Source organism: Chiloscyllium punctatum, chromosome 5 (assembly GCF_047496795.1).
Source record: "Chiloscyllium punctatum isolate Juve2018m chromosome 5, sChiPun1.3, whole genome shotgun sequence".
Taxonomy (NCBI): domain Eukaryota; kingdom Metazoa; phylum Chordata; class Chondrichthyes; order Orectolobiformes; family Hemiscylliidae; genus Chiloscyllium; species Chiloscyllium punctatum.
The window spans coordinates 71367089-71392125 of NC_092743.1; the positions used below are offsets into that span (position 1 = coordinate 71367089).

At 40.7% G+C, this 25037-nt stretch overlaps 1 protein-coding gene across 9 annotated transcripts in view; it reads left to right on the top strand.

Moving 5' to 3' along the window:
* Positions 1-25037, top strand: part of rgs20 (regulator of G protein signaling 20) — a 278451-nt gene that overhangs the window by 251706 nt on the left and 1708 nt on the right. The gene's annotated exons all lie outside the window — the stretch shown is intronic.

A 25037-nucleotide genomic window follows, 5' to 3' on the forward strand; every position in this document is an offset into this window, starting at 1 on the left:
ACAGCCAAGTTTCTGGTATTGAGACTGGCTCTAATGCAACAAGGGGTATGTCGGGTTCTAAGAGATCAATTGTTTCAGGGGATTCTGTAGTCTGAGGTACAGACAGATGTTTCTGTGGCCAGCAGCGAAAAAGCAGAATGGTGTGTTGCTTCCCTGGTGCCAGGATCAAGGATGTCTCAGAGAGGGTGCAGAATGTTCTCAAAGGGGAGAGGGGCCAGCAAGAGGTCTCTGTCAACATTGGAACCAAAGACATAGGATGGGAAAAAGTTGAGATTCTGAAGGGAGATTACAGAGAGTTGGGCAGAAATTTAAAAAGGAGGTCCTCGAGAGTAGTAATATCTGGATTACTCCCGGTGTTACAAGCTAGTGAAGGCAGGAATAGGAGGATATAGCAGATGAATGCATGGCTGAGGAGCTGGTGTATGAGAGAAGGAGTCACATTTTTGGATCATTGGAATCTCTTTTGGGGTAGAAGTGACCTATACAAGAAGGACGGATTGCACCTAAATTGGAAGGGGACCAATATACTAGCAGGGAGGTTTGCTAGAGCAGCTCGGGAGGATTTAAACTAATAAGGTGGGGGCGTGGATAGTAAGCAAAGAGATCAATCTGAGACTGGTACAGTTGAGAACAGAAGCGAGTCAAACAGTCTGGGCAGGCGGGGACAAGGTAGGACAATAAATTAAACTGCATTTATTTCAATGCAAGGGGCCTAACAGGGAGGGCAGATGAACTCAGGGCACAGTTAGGAACATGAGACTGGGGTATCATAGCAATTACAGAAACATGGCTAAGGGATGGGCCAGACTGGCAGCTTAATGTTCCAGGATACAAATGCCACAGGAAGGATAGAAAGAGAGGAAAGAGAGGAGGGAGAGTGGCATTTTTGATAAGGGATAGCATTACAGCTGTGCTAAGGGAGGATATTCCCAGAAATACATCCAGGGAAGTTATTTGGGTGGCACTGAGAAATAAGAAAGGGATGATAATCTTATTGGGATTGTGTTATAGACCCCCTAATCTCAGCTATCTGTAAGAATAATAGGATGGTTATAGTAGAGGATTTTAGCTTTCCAAACATAGACTGGGACTGCCATAGTGTTAAGGGTTTAGATGGAGAGGAATTTTGTTAAGTGTGTACAAGACAATTTTCTGATTCAGTATGTGGATGTACCTACTAGAGAAGGTGCAAAACTTGACTTACTTTGGGAAATAAGGCAGGGCAGGTGACTGAGGTGTCAGTGGGGGAGCACTTTGGGGCCAGCGACCATAATTCTATTAGATTTAAAATAATGATGGAAAAGGATAGACCAGATCTAAAAGTTGAAGTTCTAAATTGGAGAAAGGCCAACTTTGACGGTATTAGACAAGAACTTTCAAAAGCTGATTGGAGGCAGATGTTCGCAGGTATAGGGACTGTTGGAAAATGGGAAGCCTTCAGAAATGAGATAACGAGAATCCAGAGAAAGTATATTCCTGTTTGGGTGAAAGGAAAGGCTGGTAGGTATAAGGAATGCCAGATGACTAAAGAAATTGAGAGTTTGGTTAAGTAAAAGAAGGAAGCATATGTAAGGTATAGACAGAATAGATCAAGTGAATCCTTAGAAGAGTATAAAGGAAGTAGGAGTATACTTAAGAGGGAAATCAGGAGGGCAAAAAGGGGACATAAGATAGCTTTGGCAAATAGAATTAAGGAGAATCCGAAGAGTTTTTGCAAATACATAAAGAACAAAAGGGTAACTAGGGAGAGAATAGGGCCCCTCAAAGATCAGCAAGGTGGCCTTTGTGTGGAGCCACAGAAAATGGGGGAGATACTAAACGAGTATTCTGCATCAGTATTTACTGTGGAAAAGGATATGGAAGATATAGACTGTAGAGAAATAGATGGTGACATCTTGAAAAATGTCCATATTAGAGAGGAGGAAGTACTGGATGTCTTGAAAGGGGTAAAGATGGATAAATCCCCAGGACTTGATCAGGTGTACCCAAGAACTCTGTGGGAAGCTAGAGAAGTGATTGCTGGACCTCTTGCTGAGATATTTGTATCATTGAGAGTCACAGGTGAGGTGCCAGAAGACTGGAGTTTGGCTAACGTGGTGCCACTGTTTAAGAAGGGTGGTAAGGACAAGCCAGGGAACTACAGACCAGTGAGCCTGACATCGGTGGTGGGCAAGTTGTTGGAGGGAAGCCTGAGGGACAGGATGTTTGGAAAGGCAAGACTGATTTGGACAGTCAACAGGGCTTTGTGCGTGGGAAATCATGTCTCACAAACTTGATTGAGTTTTTTGAGGAAGTAACAAAGAAGATTGATGAGGGCAGAGCGGTAGATGTGATCTGTATGGACTTCAGTAAGGTGTTCAACAAGGTTCCCCATTGGAGACTGATTAGCAAGGTTAGATCTCATGGAATACAGGGAGAGCTAGCCATTTGAATACAGAACTGGCTCAAAGGTAGAAGACAGAGTGGTGGAGGGTTGTTTTTTAGACTGGAGGCCTGTGACTAGTGGAGTGCCACAAGGATTAGTGCTGGGTCCTCTACTCTATGTCATTTATATAAATGATTTGGATGCGAGCATAAGAGATACAGTTATACCAAAATTGGAGGTGTAGTCGACAGCGAAGAGGGTTACCTCAGATTACAACAGGATCTGGACCAGAGGGGCCAATGGGCTGAGAAGTGGGAGCTGGAGTTTAATTCAGATAAATGCGAGGTGCTGTATTTTGGGAAAGCAAATCTTAGCAGGACTTATACACTTAATGGTAAGGTCCTGGGGAGTGTTGCTGAACAAAGAGACCTTGGAGTGCAGGTTCATAGCTCCTTGAAAGTGGAGTCGCAGGTAGATAGGATAGTGAAGAAGACATTTGATATGCTTTCCTTTATTGGTCAGAGTATTGAGTACAGGAGTTGAGAGGTCATGTTGTGGTTGTACAGGACATTAGTTAGGCCACTGTTGGAATATTGCATGCAATTCTGGTCTCCTTCCTACCGGAAAGATGATGTGAAACTTGAAAGGGTTCAGAAAAGATTTATAAGGATGTTGTCACGGTTGGAGGATTTGAGCTATAAGGAGAGGCTGAACAGGCTGGGGCTGTTTTCCCTGGAGCATTGGAGGCTGAGGGGTGACCTTATAGAGGTTTACAAAATTATGAGGGGTATGGATAGGATAAATAGGGAAAGTCTTTTCCCTGGGGTTGGTTTAGGTTTAGGGTGAGAGGGGAAAGACATAAAAGAGACCTACTGGGCAACGTTTTCACACAGTGAGTGATACGTGTATGGAATGAGCTGCCAGAGGATGTGGTGGAGGCTTGTACAATTGCAACATTTAAGAGGCATTTGGATGGGTATATGAATAGGAAGGGTTTGGAAAGATATGGGCTGGGTGCTGGCAGGTGTGACTAGATTGGGTTGGGATATCTGGTCAGCATGGACAGGTTGGACTGAAGGGTCTGTTTCCATGCTGTACATCTCTATGACTCTATAACTATAGGTAAGTGATAACCCTATTTACAATAGATAATAAACAATAATTCATCACTACCTGATCCATGGCTCCAGCATGGACCAACCCCATTCTATGAAAATCACTGTGTGATGTCACAGGAAATCAAGTAATTTTTTCAACTGGTCAATATTTTTCTCATTTATCTTTCAAATTTTGGGTAATTTTAGGAATTGCAAGACTTCATTTTGTAGTTATTAAATTTTTCCTAAAGTCATAAAACTTGTTAGATTTTCTGGTGCAGTTTTTCTATTGATCTTAACTGAAGAATTTCAATCAGTTTAGTGGAATGGTTATTGAAATAATAAGAATGCAAGCTGTTGTCAGTGCTTTGCACACTTGCCCTCAAGCATCTTTGGTGAATAGCAGCAGTCAATGGAGTAAAATTCATACTGAACAACAATTTACATAGAATTTGCATGGCACACAATCCAACTTTATTAATTTCTTGGCTCCCACCTGTAGGAGCATAGAGTCCATTGTTAGTTTCTGGATGAGTTTGTTCTTCAGGTGAACAAATTCAACCCTGAAGATGGTGAGATAGATCAAAGTAAACAGGATGGACAACACAGCCAGGTGTGATTGGAAATGTATCCATGGATATATTTACATGTTTGAGCCTGAGTCCCAGAAATTATCGAACCAATTAATTATTTTGATTTCCATGATACCGTTTGAATTTGCTCAGTCTGCTGAATAATGGTAGCAAAACTTTTATATGCATTTGCCAATTATGAACCTGCTATAACTTTTCTAGTAATGTTGTACATCTGCAGAAACTTCAGTTCAGAATAAATGAGCTGGGGACTGAGGTGCAGACACAATGACCAATTTTGGAAGGACAACATTATCCAGACCATGTTCCAGGAGGTAGACAAAACTCTTAAGAGTGTGATCTGATTTGGTCAGTGGTCAGGGTAGGGAAGGTGTGACTGTGAGTGAAGCAAGAATGGGGATCAAGAACACTGAAGCGGAGGAGCCTCGGGTTTTGCAATTAGATTCTAGTTTCCTGCAGCCTATATAGATGAAAGCGAGGACTACAAGACAGATGAGCAACTTAAGCATGGCACCATGAAACAGGAAAGAAAGTTGTTAAGAACTTAGATATAGTAGAAACAGTGTAGAAAAGAGACTAGATACAGTTAAAAGCAGTGCGCCAGTAGACTTGTCAAGAGGATGTGAAACTCATAAAGACAGAATTAAAGCAATCTATCTCATACAGCATTCTTAACAAGGTAGATTAATTCGTGATACAAATAGAAGTAAACAAGTATGACCTCATTGCCATTATGCAGCTGTGATTGTAGAGTAACGAAGTTTTAATGTTCAGGAGTATTTGAAACGTAGGTAGGATAGGAGAAAATGAGAAAAAGGCAGGACAGTGCTGGTAACAAAGGATGATATCAATAAACTAAGACAAGATCTTAAACCAGAAAATCAACTTGTGGGAATAATTTCTGTGGAGCTAAGAAACTGTAAGGAACAGCAAATATGGGTTGAAATTGTTTGTCGGCTACCAACCATTGTACAGTGGCTGTGTTAATGTGAGTGGTGTTTCTGTGAGAAGGAGATAGCAGAAACATGATGATGGCACTTATTCTTGCAGAACACAAAAGCTCATTAACCTTCTTTCTACACTGCTGTGCATTTAATTTAACTCAGGACATAGCACCGACCCAAGTCACTATCTGTATCCACACTACATATGCCTGGTGGCATGGCCTCCTTTGGCGGTCTGCAGGAAATAGCATGACTCTCATCTCTACTGCCCTGCCCACAACATCTCCAGGTTCCTGATCGCAAAGCAATAATCAAGTGTAACTCCTTGTGCCATTTCCTCCAGGTTTGTGATGCAGGACCACAGTATGAGGGCCAGTTATAGTCGTACACATGGAAATAGACCTTTTGGTCCAATTCGGTCATGGTGACCCAAACCAGATTAGTCCCACTTGCATATGTTTGGCCCGTATCCCTCCAAATCTTTCCTATTCATGATTTATCCAAATGTCTTTTAAATGCTGTACTCGTACCTGCATCTATCACTTCCTCTGGCAGTTCATTCCTCATATGGAATACTCTCTGCGTAAAAATGTTGCTCTTCATACCTTTTCAAAGCTTTCTCCTGTCACCTTAAAAATATGCCCCATTGTTTTGAACTCCCCCACCCAAGGAAAAGACTTCATTCAACTAAATTTGCTATTCAACTTATCTATGCCCCTCAAGACTTTATAAACCCCTCAAGCTCCTATATGCCAGTGAAAATGTCCTAGCCAATCCAGCCTAACTTTATAAGTCAAACCTTCTATTCCTGACAACATCCTGGTCAATCTTTTCTGATCCCTCTCCAATTTAATTGTATCCTTCCAATAGTAGGGTGGCCAGAAGAGGCCTCACCAATGTCCTGTACAACTTCACATGACATCCAAACCCCTATACTCAAACATCTGAGCAATGAAGGCAAGCTTGCTAAATGCCTTCTTAATCACACTGTCTACATGTGATGCAAATTTCAAAGAATTATAGATCTGAACCATTACATCTTTCTGTTCTACAACATTACCCAAGGTCCTACCATTACTTGTATAAATTCTCTTCTTGTTGTTTTACCAACATGCGATATTTTGCATTTACCCAAGTTAAACTCCATCTGCTACTCCTCATCCCATTAACCTAATTGATCAAGATTTCTTTGTAATCTTGGATAGCCTTCTTCACTGTCCACTACACCACCAATTTTGATGACATCCACAAACTTACTAATCATGTTTCCTAAATTCTCATCTAAATCATTTATATAAATGACAGACAAAGTGGACGCAGTTCTGATCCCTGTGGAATCTGTTGATCACAGGCCTCCATTTTAAAATACGACCCTCCACTACACCCTCTGTGTCCTACCATCAAGCCAATTTTTTATCCAATTAGCAAGCTTTCCCTGAATCGCATGTGATCTAATTTTACTATTCAGTCTATCATGCAGAACCTTGTCAAAGGCTTCACAAAAGTCCATTTAAGCAATGTCTGCCACTCTCCCCCATCAATCTTTTTGATTATCTCCTCAAAAACCTCAATCAAGTTTGTGAAGCATGATTTCCCTTGCACAAAGCCATGCTGACTATCCTTAATTAGTCCTTGCCTCTCCAATGCATGTAAATTCTATCTTTCAGAATCTTCTCCAACCACTTACCAACCACCGATGTCAGACTCACAGGTCTGTAGATCACAGGCTTCTCCTTACAGCCTTTCTTAAATAAAGGCACGACATGAGCCACACTCCAGTCCTCCAGCACTATAGATGAAACTAATGTCTCAGCTATAGGCCCCACAATTTCTTCACCCCACAATGTCCTGAGATACACTTCATCAGTCCCAGAGAATTATCCTACTTTCTGTTTTCTAACACTTCCAACGTATCTTCTGTAAGTGAATTGTTTTCAAAACATCGGTATTTATTTCCCTGAGTTCTTTTGCCTTCCTTTCTTTCTCCACAGTAAAAACTGACATGAAATATTCATTTAGTACTGGTCCCATGTCCTGAGATTCAATACAAAGATCATTTCATTGATTTTTAAGGTGTTCTATTCTCTCCCTAATGGCTCTTTTGCTTTTAATGTACTCGTAGGGTCTCTTTGGATTATCCTAATCATATCTGCCAAGGCTATCTCATATCATCTTTTTGTTCTCCTGATTTCTCCCTTAAAAATGCTCCTACATCCTTTATATTAATCAAGAGATTCATTTGTTCCCAGAGTCTACAGCTAATAAATGACCCTTTCTTATTCTTGACCAGAACCGCAATATCTTTATTCATCCATTGTTCCCTAGTCTTATCAGCCTTACCCTTCACTCTAACAGGAATATAATGCCTCTGAACTCTTGTGATCACACTTCTGAGAACATTCAACTGGTCAGTTATAGAACATAGACCATACAGCACAGGAAGAGACACTTCAGCCCGCTATGTTGTGCTGAACATGACACCAAGTTAAACTAATCCCTTCTGCCTGCACTTGGTCCATATCCCTCCATTCCTTGCATATCCATATGCTTATCTGAAAGTCCCTGAAATGCCCCTATCATATCTGCCTCTACCACCATCCCTGGCAGTGCATTCCAGTCTCCTGCCACTCTCTGTATAAAAAAAAGTGCCCATCACATCTACTTTAAACTTGCCCCCTCTAGTTTTAGCTATTTCAACTCTGGGAAAAAGATTGAATATCCACCCTATCGATGCATCTCATAATTTTATATACTTCTATCAAGTCTCCCCTCAACCTCCACTTCTCCAGAAAAAAACAACCTAACTTTTTCTAGCCTCTCCCTAAAGCTCATATCCTCTAATCCAAGCAACACCCTGGTAAATCTCTTCTGCACCCTGTCCAAAGCCTCCACATCTTTCCATAATATGGCAACCAGAATTGAAAGCAATACTGTAAGTGTGGACTCACCAAAGTCTTATAAAGCTGCAACATGACATCCTAACTCTTGTACTCGATTCCCCAACCAATAAAGGCAAGCATGCCCTACAACCTCTTTATCATCTTATCTACTTACGTGGCCATTTTCAAAGAGTTATGGACTGAACCCCAAGGTCCCTCTGTACATCAATGCTGTTCAGGGTCCTGCCATTAACTGCATAATTTTCTTGAATATTTGATCTCCGAAAGTGCAGCACCTCACACTTACCCGGATTAAACTCCACTTGCTATATCTGTGCCCAGATATGTAACTGTTAAAGATGGTGACTTTTGAAATTGTAGATGGTCATCAAGAATGGTTCCTAAAGGTTGCCAAGTAGTAAATGTAGCCCCACTGTGTAAAAAAGCAGGGATGAGGAACAGAGTATAGACCTGTTAGCATGAAGATGCTAGAATCTATTATGAAGAATGTGATAACCAGACACTTAGAAAATAATCATAGGACTTGGCAGAATCAACATTATATATGAAAGAGAAATCATGTTGGAATTTTATGATGATGTCGAGTAGAATAGAAAAGGGGAGAAATGGATGTGATGTATTTGGATTTTCAGAAGACTTTCAATAATATCCCACACAGGAGATTAGTGAGCAAAATTATCCAGTTATGTTCATATGGGATTAGCAGAAATGTAGTGACAAGGGTTGAGAATTGGTTAATGGGCAGAAAAGAGAGAGCCGGTTTAAATGGGTCATCTCAGCTTGTCACACTGTGACTCGTGGGGTACTGCAAGGATCAATGCCTGGGCCTCAGCAATTCCGAAATTATATCAATAATTTGGATGTGGGAATGAAGTGAGGAGGTTGCAATCAGGTTTTCAGGGGTTTTCGACAGGCTGTGTGAGGGGACAAAAACATGGCAAACGGAATTAAAGTGTGGATAAACATGAGATTATCCATATTGTTCAGAAAAACAGCAATGCAGAGTATTTCTTACATGGTGAGAAATTATGATGTGTTGAGATTCAAAGGGACGTATGTGCTCTTGTTCATACATTACTGAAGGCAACCAATTAAGAAAGCAAATGGTATTTTGGTCCTTGTTCCAAGTGTATTTGAGTGAAGGGATAAAGAAGTCTTTCTTCATTTGTGTAAAACTTTGGTGAGACTCTACCTGGAGTACTGTGTACAGCTTTTATTTCCTTCCCAAAGGAAAGTATATACTTGCCACTGAGGGGTGTAACCACTTATCAGACTGGGCCCTGGGATAGTGGAATTGTCCAATGAGTATGATTGAGGAGACTATGTAGAAGCATTATAGTCATTGAGATGTACAGCATGGAAACAGACCCTTCAGTCCAACTTGTCCAAGCCGACCAGATATCGTAAATTAATCTAGTCCCATTTCTCCAGGGTTAAGAAGAATGAGAGTTAAGCTCATTGAATTGTACAGAATTCTTACGAAGATCATCAATGTAGGCAGAAGAAGAATGTTTCCTCAGGCGGGGATTCTAGAACCATGGGGCATAGACTCAAATCAGAGGTAGGCCTCTGTTGAGGAAGAATTTCTTCATTCAAGAAGGTGGTGAATCTTTGGAATTCTCTACCCCAGAGGCCTGTGAGTAGAGTATGTCCAAGTCTGAGATTGATAGATTTCTAAAAATTAAAGATTTCAAGAGATATTTAGAAATGGCATTAAGGCAAAATATGAGCAATGATCTGGTTAAGTGGTGGATGCAGGTTCTGTGGACTAAATTGTTCACTCCTATTTCCTATACTTTTGACTTTGGCAGTGCATTTCCAATTGAATGAAATGTTTGGCGTCAACTAACCTGAAGGTCATGTTTCAGTCCTTGCTTGCCGGATTGATATGATCAAGCCTCATAATCAAACATTAGGGGTCAATTATTGTAGCACCACGTTTGGTTTTGCAATTTGAATACTGCTAATCCCTTCACTTCTGATTTAGGACTGGTACAACATTTACATGTCTGATTTTTAAGGGAAGTATTTAGACTGTTACATATATTCTGAAAAATATTGATGACTTATGTCTGCAAGCATGGTTTGAACCCATAATACAGTTCACTGATAAAAAGGGAGTTAACATTAAATGTGGGCATGAGGGAAGAAGGAAGGAGTATTTTGTAATCTCTGGCCAATTAATTCTTTAAAATCCTTTCTACTGATAAGGAATTTTCTACATTAGATCAACAGAGTAATCACCTAACCATATTTAAAGCAGATTTTTCCAGAAACCAGTCCAATCTAAAACATGCCTTACTGAAGTGTCTACAATACAAATTCCCAAACTTAGAAACAAAAAAATCCAAATGCTATTTGATCATTCTTAAAATAATAAAAAAATGTAAAAATAATATTAGTGAAAACATCAGTCACAGCAGTAAAGGACCAAAATTCTTTTTCTTGGAATTTTTAGTGAGTGAGTTAATGGCTAATATTTTGACTGCTCTACCATTTGTTATTTGGCTTTTAAATTAAAATTGAATTACTTCTCTCTTTTTCTAATCTAAGTAGAACTATTTGGCTGCTGCTATACATGCTTTTTGTAACCAGTTTCTCAGATTGTGACAGAAATAATTTATGCATTCATTGGTGTACTTAATACAGTGACAAAATGGAGAGGGGCTTATAGTTGAATTGCTGGTATACTAACACAAATGTTAAAATCAAATATCTTTAAAAACAGTCTGTTTCTAAAATCCAGCATAGGAACGTATACAAAATATTTTAAGCTGTGAAATAAAAAACTGTTTCTTCTAATACATACCACTTGTAATTGATCATGTGATATAACTGGAAATTGTAGATTACGTTTCTCAGTGCTATAACCAAGCAACATTATTCACAAGAAGAAATAGGAATAATTTCAAAATTTAATACAGAATTTCCTGAATTGTATTGGCAAATAAATAATTCTAAAATTTAGACCATTCTACGCTGAAATTTAATATTATAATGGTGTTGTAAGTATATTAGTTGTACATTTTCTCATTTTTTTCATATCCATCATTTCCTTAAAATTAATCTCCTTTTCAATATGTTTTGCTCCACTTAAAAGTTGTTCTTTGTTATACTCCAACTATTCCTTTAACTATTGTCCCTTTCCTGCCTTCTTCTTGTTTAAATATAAGAGGTTCTACCTCCTGCCCAAACCACCCAGTTCTGTCTCCTGCACAAACCGCTCGGTTCTACCTCCTGCCCAAACCGCTCGGTTCTACCTCCTACCCAAAATTCACAAGCCTGACTGCCCCGGTTGGCCCATCATTTTGGCCTGCTCCTGCCCCACCAAACGTATTACTACATACCTTGAGACTGCCCTGACCCCTTGGTCCAGGAACTGTGCACCTACATTCATGACACCACCCATGCCCTCCACCTCTTCCATGACTTTTGCTTCCCTGGCCCCCAATGCCTTATCTCCACCATGGACATCCAGTCCCTGTACACATCCATCCATCATGACAAAGGCCTCCAAGCCCTCTGTTTCTTCCTCTCATACCAACCCAACCAGTACCCTTCCACTGACACTGACATTTGTTTGGATAAACTGGTCCTCACCTCAACAATTTCTCCTTTGAATCCTCCCACTTCCTCCAGACCAAAGGAGTAGCCATGGGTACCCACATGGCCCCAGCTATGCTTGTCTCTTCGTTGGGTAGGTGAAACAGTCCACCTTCAGCAGCGGCACCATTCCCCATCTTTTCCTCCACTACATCGATGACTGTATCGGCACCACCCTAGATGCCCACAAGGAGGATGAACAGTTCATCAAATTCTGTAACACCTTCCACCCTGACCACAAGTTCACCTGGACTATCTCAGACACCTCTGTCCTTGACCTCTCCATCTCCATTTCCGGCGACCGAATCAACACGGACATCCACTACAAACCCACGGATTCCCACAGCTACCTGGACTCACCTCCTCTAACTCTGCCTCCTGTAAAAATGCTATCCCCTATTCCCAATTCCTCCGCTTCTGCCACATCTGTTCCCAGGAGGACCAGTTCCACCGTAGAACATCCTAGATGGCCTTCTCCTTCAAAGACTGCAATTTCCCCTCCCACATGATCGAGGATGCCCTCCAGTGCATCTCCTCCACTTCCTGCACATCCATCCTTCAACCCCATCGCTCCAATCGCAACAAGGACAGAACCCTCGGTCCTCACCTTCCAGCCACTAACCTCCGGATACATCGCATCATCCTCCATTTCCATTTCTGCCACCTGCAAAGAGACCCCACCACCAGAGATACGTTTCCCTCCCTACCCCTATCTGCATTCTGGAGAGGCCATTCCCTCTGCAACTCCCTTGTTAGGTCCATGCCCCCCACGAACCCACCTTCTGCTCCCGGCACCTTCCCCTGCCACCACAAGAAGTGCAAAACCTGCGGCCGCACCTCACCCTTCACCTCCATCCAAGGCCCCAAAGGATCCTTCCACATCCAACAGAGATTTATCTGGACTTCCACATGTGTCATCTACTATGTCATTTGCTCCTGACATCTCCTCTACATTAGGGAGACAGGATGCCAACTTGCAAAACATTTCAGAGAACATCTCTGAGAACGCACACTAAACAACCCACCACCCCATGGCCGAACACTTTAACTCCCCCTTCTACTCCGCAAAGGACATGCAAGTTCTGGGCCTCCTCCACAGCCAACCCACACCACCCAATGCTTGAAGGAACAATGCGTCATCTTCTGCCTTGGGACCCTCCAACCACACAAGATCAATGTGGATTTCACCAGTTTTCTCACCTCCCCTCTCCCCACCTTATCCCAGATCCAAACTTCTAACTTAGCACTGCCCTCTGGAACTGTCCTACCTGTCCATCTTCCTTCCCACCTATCTGGTTTACCCTCCACTCCGACCTATCACCTTCACTTCCACCTTCATCTACCTACCACATTCCCAGGTAACTTCCTTCCAGCCCCACCCCACTCCCATTTATCTCTCAGCCCCCTTTGGCCACAAGCATCATTCCAGATGAAGGGTTTATGCCCGAAATGTTGATTCTCCTGCTCCTCAGATGCTGCTGGATTGGCTGTGCTTTTCCAGCACCACGCTCTTTGAAGTATAAGAGCTGCAAAGCTGTTTATTCTTCTCTTCCCTCATTATTGTCCTGGGCCCCAAAGTTTCTTCCCAAGTGAGTTAACATGGTGTTTTCTGGTTATGAAATGGTCTTCTCTATAGCTTTGGGAAAATCAATTGCAATTATTAATTAATTGCTATTTCATCTTTACTGTCACAAATTAGGCACTCAATCTAATTTGTCATATTTCTTTTGAGTCTGCTCTCATTCCTTTTCTTTCCTACTCAACTCTTTTCTAGGTTTTCACTTTCCACCTCACATTGCCAGGTTATCTCCTACCATTCCCATCACCTCAATGTGATATTAGCTTCAAACACAACACTCCCTCTTTTCTGTTATATGAAAGGACCAAACCTGTGTGAAACCTGGCTCACTCTACCTTCAACTATTCTCCCTTCTCTTCCTTCATTATTGTCCTAGGCTTCAAAAGTTCCTTCCAAGTGAGATGGCATTTTACACGCAATCCCTTTCACTTAGTATACAGTGTCTGCTATTTATGAAATTGTTTTCTTTACAGGCATGGGAAATCAATTGCAAATCAGAGGCTGATTCACTGAGTGCTTCCACTCTGCAAGTTCAGGTCTGAGCTTCCTGTCATTTGTCATTTGAATGCCCTCTCTCGATCTCACTCAGATCTCCTTGTCTTTAATCTTCCACACTTTTCTAATGAAGCTCAAAAAGGCTAAGGGATAATATTTTGTTATTCTGTTTGGCACTCTGAACTTAACAATACCATTGATCATTTCAAGTGTGAAGGCTTAACACACTGGTGTTGATGTTGTTCCTAGAGGATAGTAGATTGGTGATTAGGATGGAGATTTCATGGGAATACAGGCTGGCGAAGACATCTGTCATCATGGCATCAACCGATTCTTTCTTCTTTGAATAAGATTTCTAAACATTATTCCGTTTTGGCAACTTGGCTTCTTTCCATTTCAAATCTGCTTTGTATCTCATACAGGTGTCACGGTGGCTCGGTGATTAACACTGATGTCTCACAGCACCAGGGACTCAGGTTCGATTCCAGCCTCAGGCAACTGTATGTGGCATTTGCACATTCTCTCCATGTCTACATGGCTTTCCTCCGTGTGCTCCAGTTTCCTCCCACAATCCAAAAGATGTGTTGGTTAGGTGAATTGGCCATGGTAAATTGTGCTTTGTGCTCAGGGATGTACAGCTTGGGTGCATTAGTTAGGGGAAATATAGAGTAGGGGAATGGGACTGGGTGGGATACTCTTCAGAGAGTCGGTGTGGACTTGTTGGGGCAAATGGCCTGTTTCTACTCTGTAGGGATTCTATCTATGAATACTGTCTCAGCAATTCATCCATTATCTGGTCAATTAAATTCCTTTAATCTTGCTCATTAACTGTTTCTTGAAATATATTAATATCACTTAAGTCAATTAATTATCTCATGTTTCCTTCGAAGCACTTTACTGGTCCTTCTACACATATGTACATTACGTGGGTATGAATGTGGGTGTTTTCCTTTCCCTCAACCCTCCCTTTGTTCTGTTCCTTTTATATGCTGCTCATCTTTTGATTTTTCTTTCCTTGATAATATATAAATAATCCTTCCATCTATAAGCCAATGTTTAAAGCATTAGAAAAAAACAGAGTAATGTCAGAATAAAGTTAAAAATCACACAATGCCAGGTTATAGTCCAACAGATTTATTTGGAAGCACTTGTTTTCAGAGCGTTGCTCCTTCATCAGGTGGTTGTGGCCCTCAAACACCTGATGAAGGAGCAGTACTCTGAAAGTTAGTGGTGTTGTGTGATTTTTTAACTTTATTCTGACATTACTCTGTCTTTTCTAATGTTTTAAACATTGGCAACTCCAAATCAATCTCAGAATAGGTATTCAGTTTGAAAATCAAGTTGTTAAAAAGAACTTACAATTTGAACTTTGACAAAGGGTCAGTTAGACTCGAAACGTCAGCTCCTTTTTCTCCTTACAGATGCTGCCAGACCTGCTGAGATTTTCCAGCATTTTCTCTTTTGGTTTCAGATTCCAGCATCCGCAGTAACTTGCTTTTATTACAATTTCTACCATCTTCTTCCAATAGCCGACTTGTCTTTAAAATAGAGTTGAAAAATGTGATGCTGGAAAAACACAGCAGGCTAGGCAGCATCCGAGGAGCAGGAGAATCGATGTTTCGGGCATAAGCCCTTCTTCAGGAATCTGAAAAAGGGCTTATGCCCAAAACATCGATGCTCCTGCTCCTCGGATGCTGCCTGGCCTGCTGTGTTTTTCCAGCATCACATTTTTCAACTCTGGTCTCCAGCAACTGCAGTCCTCACTTTCTCATTGTCTTTATAACAAACAAGCTCAAGCCATGTGTGAAGCAATAATGCAGATGCTATTAATCTGCCTGAATTAGCTTCAGGCTGCTTCATTAACTATTATTAGGGCCGCTAGGCATCAGGGTTACAAGGTTTGCAGGGTGGCTCTGTGGTTAGTAATGCTGCCTCACAGCACCAGGAATCTGGGTTCGATTTTGGTCTCAGACAACTGTCTATGTGGAGTTTTGACATTCTCCCCATGTCTATCTGGGATTCCTCTGGGTGGTCTGGTTTCCTCCCACAGCCTAGAGATGTGCAGGTTATGTGGATTTGCCATTGTAAATTGCCCATAGTGTTCAGGGGCGTGCAAGCTAGTTGGATTAGCTATGGGAAATGCAGAGGGGGTGTCCTCCAGAGGAACAGTATGGATCCAAAGGGCATGTTTCCACACTGTAGGAATTCTATGATTAGACTGTGTCAATTTAATTATTTTCATATCGTGATGCACAGCAAACCATTCAAGCTATTTTACATCTGTGACTGGAAAGCACCTGTTAAACAAATGTCAAATAAATGATAGGAATAGACCAAAACAATATATCGGCTTAGATTTTGCTGTGAGAATAACAGTGAGACTGTCAAGGCTGAATTACCAAGGAATAAAATGACAGCAACATCTGACATCCCAGTATGCACAGTTGAAAGTAAAAATGTAGAAGTTACTGCTGCGATAGTCCTGCTCGTCAACAAGTTACCTTTAGAATTGACTATCCCAGAGTGTGGTGGATACCAGGACACTGAATAAATTTAAGGAGACAAATAGGTTTTATTTAGTAATGGGTCAAAGAGTTATGTGAAGTGGGCAAGAAGGCGGAGTTGGGATTGAGATGAAATCAGCCAAGATTGTATTAAATGGCAGAGTGGGACAGTAGAGTCTGAATTGCCTACTCCTGCTCCTCATTCTTAGGTTCCAAGCTTCACTGCATTGGTGGAAAAAGGCGAAATCTGTACCAGAATCCTTTCTGGCTTGCCATTGTCATATAAACCCTATTATGGTGCACTGACTAGGGGATGAGGGTTTGGAACCAATTTCAGTAAAATCACATATAGGCCAGAATGATGTCTTGAGAACTGAAAATATGATGTCAGAGTAGAGCTGAGATTGATTGTTGAAGAGCTGTAAAATAGCACTACTTTCTATGACTCTATAATTCAAACCGTATAGTATCTCTGCTGACAGAGATACACAGTAATGTTCAAGATTGTGAAAGCTGCTGTTAGCAACTGAAAAAAAATGGGAAAATAAACAAAGAAACAGGCCACAGCTGAAACACTGGTTAAAAAGTGATAGTTGCAACTTTCCCTCTCTTAGCTCTGGTAGAAAGGTGATACATAGCTGAACTGGCCATTTTCCTGCTTTCAAAAGCGAGATAATGAGTATTCAGTGCCATCATGTCCCTGTTAGTGTGAAGGGCAAGACTAGCAGGAATAGGGAACACTGGATGATAGAGATATTGAGGCTCTGGTCAAGAAAAAGAAGGAGGCATATGCCAGGTGTAGAGAGCTGGAATCAAGTGAATCCCTTGAGGAGTACAGAAGGTGGTGTAGGACTGCACTTAAGAGGGAAATCAAGAGGGCAAAAAGGGGCCAAGAGGCCATGTTGGCGGATAGTGTAAAGGAGAATCCAAAGAGGTTCTACAAGTTTATTAAGAACAAAAGAGTAACTACAGGGATAATAGGACCACTTAAAGATCAATGAGTGTGGAACCACAGGGGATGGGTGAGATTCTAAACAAATACTTTGTGTCGGTATTTACAAAGAAGAAAGGACACAGAAGCTAGGGAATGCAGGGGAGTGAATAGTGATGTGTTGAAAAGAGTTCACATTACAGAAGAGAAGGTGCTGGATGTCTTAAAATGCATATATGTACATAAATCCATGGAACCTGATCAAATGTATCCCAGAATATTGTGGGAAGTTAGGGAAGAAATTGCAAGGCACCTAACAGAGAAATTACAGGTGTTGCATTTCAGTAAGACAAACTAGGGCAGGACTTGCACAGTTAATATTAGGGCTCTGGGGAGTGCTGTCAAACAGAGAGCCGAGGGATGCAAATACATAGTTCCTTGAAAGTGGTGTCACAGATGGACAGAATAGTGAAGAAGGCATTAGGCACACTTGCCTTCGTCAGTTAAAGCATTGAGTACTGCATTTGGAGTACTGTATACAATTCCAGTCACCCTGCTATAGGAAGGATGTGATTAAACTGGAAAGGGTGCAGGTAAAATTTACAAAATATTATTAAGACTATACGGTTTGAATTATAAAGAGAGAATGGATATGCTAAGACTTTTTTCCTTGGAGCGTAGCAGGCTGAGGGGTGTCCATAAAGAGGTTTAAAAAATCATGAAAGGGCATAGATAAGGTGAATAGCCAAGATCCTTTCCTGAGGATAGTGAAGTCCAAAACTAGAGAGCACAGGTTTAAGGTGAGAGGGGGAAATATTTAAAAGAGAACCTAAGGGCAACTTTTCCACACAAAGGGTGATGCATATATGGAATGACCTGCCAAAGGAAATGGAAGAGGTGGGTACAATTACAACATTTCAGAGACCTTTTGACAGGTACATGGATAAAAACATTTTAGAGGGAGATGGGCCAAATGTAGGCAAATGGGAGTGGTTCAGTTTAGGAAAGCTGGTCGGCATGGATGGCCGAAGGGCCTAAATCTATGAATCTATGGCATTTTCAAAGCCTTGAAGTCACGCTTTGGACCCAAAATGAATGAAAGTCGTGAACAGTACATATTAATAGTAGAAGCCAAGGTTAAAAACAGTCCATTGATCAGTGTCTGACTTCATTGGCTGAAGTTGCAGAATCTTGTAAATTTGCACAACTAAAAGACAATCTTTGAACATGATAGGATTGTATCAGACATTAGAGATACCACATTGAGAGCACACCTACTAAGGGATGAGGAACTTGCTGTCAGGAAAACAATTGACATTTGCACAAATGCTGAGCTTGTAACTCAACAACTAGGGCATATTCATGGCAGAATAGAACAGACCTTAAAATATGATGTTAGATATTCCAGGTGTAAAGGGCAGAATAATCCTGGATAAAGGAGAGGATAAACATACTGCAGAGGGCATCACACAGAGGAAAAGAAGGCATGTACAGTGTGGGGAAAGCAGTGTCCTCACTGCAAATGAGAAATCATTTTGCACACAAATGGATGACTGGAAGGAAGCACAACAACGAGATCTAAATAAAAATGGAAAGAACTGCAGATGCTGTAAATCAGAAACAAAAACAGAAGTTGCTGGGAAAGCTCAGTTTGTTTGGCAGCTTCTGTGAAGAGAAATCAGAGTTAATGTTTTGGGTCTGGTTCTGAAGTCACCGGACCCAAAATATTAATTCTGATTTCTCTTCACAGATACTGCCAGACCTGCTGAGCTTTTCCAGCCATTTCTATTTTTGAAGGAGTTATAGTTGTCCACTAGAGAGATAACAGACAAAGAGTCTAGCAAAACACTCTATATCATACAACCTGTTGGTTCAATCAGCCAACGTGATAAATGTGTTGTGACTGTTGAAATGATGACAGCAGATGTTGAACATCAGATCAACATAAAGAGTCTGATAGACACAGATGTGTCTCATAGAGAGAGTAAGACTCAGAAATTTACAGCACAGGAGGTGGTTATGCTGATCAACAAGATCCGACTGCATTAATACTATTTAGGGCTGTTTTGCAAACATCTTCCCAAATTGTCATCAAAGCATGAACCATTACCATAACTCTGACATGCAGTCGTTTTGACACATGGAATAAGAGGCAGCATTCACTAAAATCAAGCAACTAATGATGCAGGTATCAGTGCTGAAATACTCTGATCTGTATGATGAAGTTATCCTGTATTGTGATGCGAATGAGACAGGACTCAATGCAACTTTAATAAACCAAGACAACCAGTTGAATTTGCAACCAGTGCATTAACACAAGCGTAATGGCCTTACACACGAATCAAGAAAGTGTGCCTGGCCATTTTATTTGCTCATGAAAATTTTCATAAGTGCCTAGTTGGAAATGTCAAAAGCTGGAATTTTATAGGCATCTGACTGATGTGGGTTATTGTGAGATTTTGGCAGTATCACATTAAAGTCTAATGAGGCTGATTTCTACATAAAGACTATCTCACTGCTTCATTGCTCTTGCCAATGTCAGTTTCCCATTAGGCAGTAGCAAGTTGCTAATTAAGGAAAATTACAGCTTAATGTATGCTCATTCATAGCCCAACTTGCTAAACAAGCTGGACATCAAGATAAGTTGACTAAAAAACCAGAGCAGTACCTTGTGAATTCAGCCACCATTTGCTCCAAAGGACCTCTGTGTTGGTCACTGGGCATGCTCCATGGGGCCCAGCCCCACACACCCAATGTCTACAGACATTGACATCAAATATGTTACAGTCTCGAAGAACCCTAATGGCACAACTCCAGTCCACTTACAGGATGCTTCTGCACTTTGATGTGGCATTGGTAACTATCACTGTAATGCAGCAGCAAGGGCACTTTGCATTCAAGGACACATACCCAGCTCATGGACCTGGCTACATCTCCAGGTTGTTAACTTGCTGTCATTGTGCTCAGTTTCTCTGAGAGAACCTGGATGTTCATAGCATTTCGTCAACAGTTGTCCCAAAAAGAAATGTGAGAAAGTTTGGTTCTGAAATGGTGGCATGCAAGGATGAAGATTTAAATATACACAGATCAATCTCCAGCCAGTTGCCAATGACACTGGAAAGTATAACAAAGCATCTGCAGCATTCCATTGGGAAGGAAAACTGCAGTATTGAAAAAACACAGTTACTGTTAGAGCAGTAAAACAAGTTTAAGGACAATTTAATTACTGCAGGAATTTTGTAAAAAATTACAGTGAACTATCCAAGGCCTGTCTTTATTGCACACAAAACACACTCTACCTTTTTGCGAGCCATTGGCTCCCTGTTGGTGTGTGTTTCCTGGAACGATGGCTGCTAGGTTCTTGACATCCCCTTAGTTAATTTCTGCTGATAGCCCACTTTGTGTTTTTTATTAATTATCCAGTTCTCTATCCATGCATTACTTCATCCAGTAGCAGTAAAATAATATCATACATGGATTAACATTTCTAAGAAAGTATCTCTGTTAAAGATGACATTCACATCAAACAGAATGGGAAATTGGGGGCTAGGTCAGAGAAAATTGAATGGGAACCTGAGTAGGAAACAGCCTTTCAAAAAAAATCAAACAGACACTAGCCTCCACACCAGCACCAGAAATCCCTGAGCTTAAAAATCCCTTTCACCTCTTTTGCAGTGAGAGCACTGGCAATCAGTCTGCAGTAGTGTGACAGAGATACTATCCAGGTAAAATGGATCTAGTCATGATAGGATAACACTCGTGTTTGAGTCATCCAGTGTGCTACCTGGGCACTACCCCTTGACACAACTCGGGAAGGTATAGTCCAGCTACTGGAAGCTGACAAACTGAGAGGAGTTACAGTTTGCGAGCTAAATGGGAAGCTACGCTGTTGCCAGGAGACAAGCACATGGAAATGGTTAAAGATAACAGGGAGAACCCAGCAAGCTATGTGAAACAGGAAAGAGAGACACATGATTATATCCTCCTCGTGGAGCAAGAAGAGGAAAGACCGGGTCGAATTAAAGAAGAGCTATTAGAGCGGACAGATGTGAAAGCCATGTTTGTAGATGGAGCACAAAAGTATTATGATAGTGAGGCCTGGACAAGGTTAGCCGTGGTTAATTTGAAAGGGGAGCTTTTGGCAGAAGAAAATGTAGAAGGATGTCCTTCTGCACAAGTAGCCAAACTAAAAGCCCTACAGTTAGGTAGAGGATAAAGGACTAACATCTATACAGACAATAGATATGCTTTTGGTGTAATCCATGACTATATGATGCAATTGGCAAAATGAGGCTATGTTACCTCAAATGGTAGTGTAACTCAGCATCGGACCTAGTGGCTGCTGCAATTAAGCCAAAAGAAGCAGCAGTAATTAAAATAAAGGAACACAGAAAGAGTCAGATGCCTGAGCAGAGAGGGAATGACCAGAGTGCAGATACTGCAGTAAAAGCAATGTTAGAACAGAAAGTGATATCAAAAACAGCTGTGAGAGAGCAAGAAGCCAAAGATGATGAATGGAATATTTGAAGTTTACAAACAACAACAAGCTCAGAAAGAAAATCAGAATGGATTGAAGACAGGGTAGCATTAGGAGCAGATGATAATTGGAGAAAGGAAGGTGAGGTAGTCACCCCCACATTCTGCCAAAAGACCCAATACAACATTTACTATGGGTTAGCACCTGTAGGAAGGGATAAAATGATTCAGCTGATCTCTAATTGCTGGTGACGGAAAGGAATGGGAAGCAACATGGCAAAACTTTGCCAGAGATGCACTGCAAGAGCACAGACAGAACCAGGACAGGGAATTAAAATTAAAATGATCCATCAGCCCAGTCCATGGGAACTTTGGGAACACATTCAAATGGATTATATATATCCACTCCAACAAAGCCAGAATAAGAAATTTCATCCGATCATGGTCGACCAGTTTACCAGATGGGTAGAAGCATTCCCCATAATCACAGCCTTGGTGGCAAAATTATTGGCAACTGAAATAATACCCAAGTGGGAGGTTCCCTTACTATTAGACCCAGACCAAGTAATCCACTTCACAGATAAATGCCTGAAGGAAACATGCAAACCTTTGAGTATAACACAAAATTATCATACTCCCTACCACCCACACAGTTCACATATGGTAGAGTGAATGAATAAAATGCTGAAAAATTCTCTAAACAAGGCAGTGATAGGACCCTTTCCCTACCAGCCATCCTGATGGCCCAGAGAGCAATGCCTTTAAGAGCCACTGGACTAATGCCCTTTGAGCTAATGACAGGATGAGCGAAGATACTCCTCCAGGACCTAGTCAGTGGAGGAGCAAAACTGACTAACAGCAAGGCACAAGTCTAACATATGAGAACAGTTATGAGTATATTTGGTATGCTGGAAAACACAAAATGCATATGAGAATGCATACGATTATTTTTTATACAAAAACCAGGCCTATTTACAGAAATGCAGACTGTGCCAATATCCTCCTAGTCTGCTGTAGTCATATGACCATGACCACAGACTGGATGCTTCCAGTTTCAATAAAATGACAGTATATGCCTGGCTGTTGTCTTGAATGCTCAAAACAAGTACATTGCCAAGAGCGATGGCATTCAAACATATGAAAGGTATGAATTTGCGATGCAAATAGTGGGTAATCATTCGTTACCCACTATCTACATTAGAAATGGCTATTTTCTATTTTCTATTCAACTGTAACAGAATTGTTAGTGGCATAGTATGTCTTAACTACTGCCAACAGGTCCTCTGCTGCTAAGAATTTACTTTTACATGTGTGGATTTGCATTCCTGCAGATTTTAATTATTGTTGGACATATTAAAATCAAAATTACTTTTACTTTCATCTCTTCTTTTTCAATCCCACTTTTGTTTTCATCTCTTTACATTGATTTCCAACTATTATTTCACTAGAATTAATTATTCCAACTGGCATATCCTGCTTTAGATTCAGCATGCTTCAGCAATTACTCTTCAGTCTGATTAAGAGGCTAGAGGAAATTCTTGCTCCTCTATCATCACTCCCAGCAACACTATGCATAATACACCAATTCTCAGGGGTACACAGTGCTGTCAACAATATGGCCCATGAGGATTTTTTCAATTATATCAAAGAGTAACCTTTGTGGGCTGCACAGTTATTTGCCCGCAATATTATCTACCTCACAAAGAATTCATATAGGGGTTAGCATGCAACTTGAATTAGGACTGCATAAAAATATTTTTCACCCTTGTTGCTGCTTACTTTTTTCAGCTGGCCTGAGATCCCTTGTAGGGAATGCTGTCACATCAGACTTTTAATGACTAAATTATAGCTCAAAAATCCCACAAAAACGTCTTTGCACAGCTGTAAGCATTTATTCAATGCTAAGTGCAAAATTCAGGCTATGCCATATTATTTTGTTCTAGATAATTGAGTTCTTTGTTTAATTCTAAACCACCTCCCAGAGTAATCACAAGGTTGAAACAAAACAAGCCATGTTCCAGTAAACTATTACGATATCATAAACAGCATTATTGTCTAGGTGTGGATGCAGTCACAAGATCAGTCATGTTCATATTAATACCTGAAGACTATGCAATCTTTCTGCACTAAAGTGAATAATATTAGAAGGTAAAAAGAAAAGTGTTAATACATTAAGTGGATGACTGGTTTATTTTTAAAATAATGACCAAAAAGGTGCTATTAAAGTTTTACCATATCAAGAGTTGAATTAAAATAATGTTTTATTGTAATTTTCATTATCCCAAATTTAAGTGCAATTAAAATATGTACAATGAGTGTATACTCCATCTAATTGGACAAAAACTAAAACTATACAAGGTCAGCAAGAGCTGATCACTTAGTTCAATTCAACTTATATATGTTAATTCAAGAATTTGGAATGAAATTACAGAACAGCACAAATAGAGACATACAGCACAGAAACAGACCCCCTCAGTCCAACTTGTCCACGCTGACTAGAAATCCCAGTCTGACCTACTCCCATTTGCCAGCATTTGGCCTCTATCTCTTTAAACCCTTCTTATTCATACCCATCCAGATTACTTTCAAATGTTGTAATTGTACTTGCCTCCACCAATTCCTCTAGCAGCTCGATCCATGCACACACCACCCTCTGTGTGAAAATGTTGCACCTCAGGTTCTTTTTAAATCTGCCCCTCTCACCTTAAATCTATGCCCTCTAGTTTTGGACACCATCACCCTAGAAAAAAAAGACCTATCTTCACCCTATCCATGCCTGTCATGATTTTATAAACTTCTGTAAGGTCACCCCTCAGCCTCTGACGCTCCAGCGAATGAAGCCCCAATCTATTCAGCCTCTCCCTATACCTCAAATCCTCCAGTCCCAGCAACATTCCAGTAATAGCCAGAAAACTTCTCAATCATTTAGGTCTGGAAACATCAATAAGGAACAATTTTATCAGAATAGAAAAGAATGGAATCCTAGAGTAAATGCATTTAATTTATTTTCCAGATAGTGCTGCAAAACATAATCTTAAAAGGAGAGAGGGAAAGTATTGGTCTTCATCTGATTCAGATATTTTAGTTTTCTTGAGCTTGGTTGCTGTTAAAAGGTTTATTGTGTTGTCTTCTCTTTTTCCTGAGTGATGTATGTTGGATCCAAATCCCCAGTGCACTGTCTATAAATGTTTACATGTTACTCCATCCATCTTCTGCAATTTCCTCCAGTCTTCTATCCACTGTGAAGCTCATCACTATTCTGACTGAGCTTGCTGCACATCCACCCCAACTTTCAACCTGTCACCCCACAATTGCTGTTCCAGAGTTTTCAGCCACTTCAATCTTAAATCAGTGAAATCTGTCAATCATTTACCCAGTCCTCTAGTCATCTCTGTCTTCCATCGTATCTTCTTTCTGGTTTAGTAACTAATTGGAGCATTCTTCTTTTTCAAGCTTTATTGCCAATTGTTCATATCATGCATTCCAGTTTTTTTATTATTTTAAGGAAGCACCTAAGGGTTAAAACATGTAATTTATTGAACATTTTTAC